The sequence below is a fragment of the Capra hircus genome, unplaced genomic scaffold (genome assembly GCF_001704415.2).
Source record: "Capra hircus breed San Clemente unplaced genomic scaffold, ASM170441v1, whole genome shotgun sequence".
Lineage (NCBI taxonomy): Eukaryota > Metazoa > Chordata > Mammalia > Artiodactyla > Bovidae > Capra > Capra hircus.
The window spans coordinates 9,474-11,967 of NW_017208625.1; positions in this window are offsets into that span (position 1 = coordinate 9,474).

Consider the following 2,494-nt stretch of genomic DNA (forward strand, 5'->3'; position numbering starts at 1 on the left):
CACGGGTATACATGTGTTCCCCATCTTGAACCCCCTCCCTCCTCCCTCCCCGGACCATCCCTCTGGGTCATCCCAGTGCACCAGCCCCAAGCATCCTGTATCCTGCATTGAACCTAGACTGGCGATTCGTTTCTTATATGATATTATACATGTTTCAATGCCATTCTCCCAAATCATCCCACCCTCTCCTTCTCCCACAGAGTCCAAAAGACTGTTCTATACATCTGTGTCTCTTCTGCTGTCTCGCATACAGGGTTATCATTATAAATTCCATATATATGCGTTAGTATACTGTATTGGTGTTTTTCTTTCTGCTTAATTCATTCTGTATAATCAGCTCCACTTTCATCCACTTCATTAGAACTGATTCAAATGTATTCTTTTTAATGGCTGAGTAATACTCCATTGTGTTTATGTACCACAGCTTTCTTATCCATTCATCTGCTGATGGACATCTAGGTTGCTTCCATGTCCTGCCTATTATAAACAGTGCTGCAATGAACAGTGGGGTACACGTGTCTCTTTCAATCTGGTTTCCTCAGTGTGTATGCCCAGCAGTGGGATTGCTGGGTCATAACCAGACAGCTTTTTAAACATCTTTCCTTGCCTTTTCACAGCGGCAACTGCTGTCACTACCCCCATGTCCGTCTCTTGTGTAACACGAGTATGTCTGGGGCTACAGGATGCAGAGGACGAAGAGCAATGCTGTGGTCTGAATGCTTGTGGGCCCAGATTCATGTGTTGCTCTCCTAGCTCCCAGTATGATGGTGTTGGACATGGGAACCTCCCGAGGCGCTTGGTCTGGAGGTGGGGCCCTCGTGAGTGGGATCAGCGCCCTTGTGAAAGAGCCCCCTGCAGAGCTCCTTGTCCCTCCTTCAAGTGTGTGGAGAAGGTGGCAGGGAACCTGAGCAGGTGGGGACTCTGACCTCAGACCACAGCGTGAACGCAAGCAGCTAGTCCGTGGGATTTCCATTACACAGAAGTATGGTGTGTGCCCAGGAACGGGGTAGGGCAGGCAAGGCTGTTAGGATTCATGCATCACACTCAGCATCATCGAATTGTTTTTCAGCCCAAAGAAGGCAGAACACAACCTAGATTAAGCAAGCTAGGGGCCCCTGGTGCCGTTCTCAGCTACACGTCTGCTGTGGGGTCAAGAGGGCTGAGGCTGTTGCTGCAGAAAAGGGAGGTCCTAACACCGTCTGACCGCACAGCTCCGAAGGGGGGCCACTCACACAGACAGCAGTCTGGGTCCAAGTGGTGCCTCCAGGGTGTGTGACATTGCAGTCACCTCCCCCACCATCTATCTGCAAATTCCCCAAAACCTGGTCTGGAGGAGCCCTCCAGGCCACAAGGAGCTGAGGCTGAGAGGCCCGTGACCCAGCCAAGGCCACAAGATCAGTGATGGGCCAGACTCCATCTTCCGGACTGCATCCAAACCATTTCCAGAAGTGGAACCACCCGAAGGGGCAAGACCTCTGGTAAACACAGTTCCTCGGCGGTCCCCTCCTGACCTCAGTGTTTACACGGCTGCAGTGATTGCAGGGATCCTGCACTCTTTGTCTCCCCTCATCAACCCGCCCCTCTCATCTTTCACTTATTGAGCATGTCCTGTGAGATGCTGCCAAAGACCTGCTCGTTTTGGTTCCTTTGATTTTAAGACATGCAGAATGTATGGAAATCAAACTGGTCTTGACAGGGAAGCCATAACAAAACTTCGCTTTCGGAAGTGAATATAAATCACAATGCTGACTTTGATTTGAACTACAGCAGCTGTCACTGGAGGGCACAGCTGTCAGCTCTTGCACACCAGCCCGCACCCCACTTCCCGGGCTGGCAATCACATCTCCCTCCTTGCTGAACCGGGGTGGGGGGTGGAATTTCTTTTCGACAATTTTAATTTCCCCTGAGCTCAGTCTATAATCCCTGATCCTGCCCTTCCTTTGGGCCAGGAGCTCCCCGAGGCATGAGGAGGACCAGCTCGGGTTGTCAGTTGGCCCACAGACCTCGCCAGGGGCATCCAGGGCAGGAGAGCACATTAGGGCGTCCTCATGGGAGGGGCCAGGTTTCCAGCATGGGGAGCGGGCAGTGCTCCGCCTTCTGCGTCTGGGAACTCAGGGGCCCTGACCTACTGTTGGGTTTCAGTCGGCCAGTCGTGTCCGACTCTTTGTGACCCCATGGACCGCAGCACACCAGGCCTCCCTGTCCTTCACCATTTGAGTTTACCCAAACTCACGTGCATCAAGTCGCTGATGCTATCCAGCCATCTCATCCTCTGTCGTCCTTCTCCTCCTGCCCCCAATCCCTCCCTGCACGAGGGTCTTTTCCAGTGAGTCAGCTCTTCCCATGAGGTGGCCAAAGTATTGGAGTTTCAGCTGCAGCATCAGTCCTTCCAATGAACATTCAGGACTGATCCCCTTTAGGATGGACTGGTTGGATCTCCGTGTAGTCCTAGGGACTCTCACGAGTCTTCTCCAATGCCACAGGTCAAAAGCAT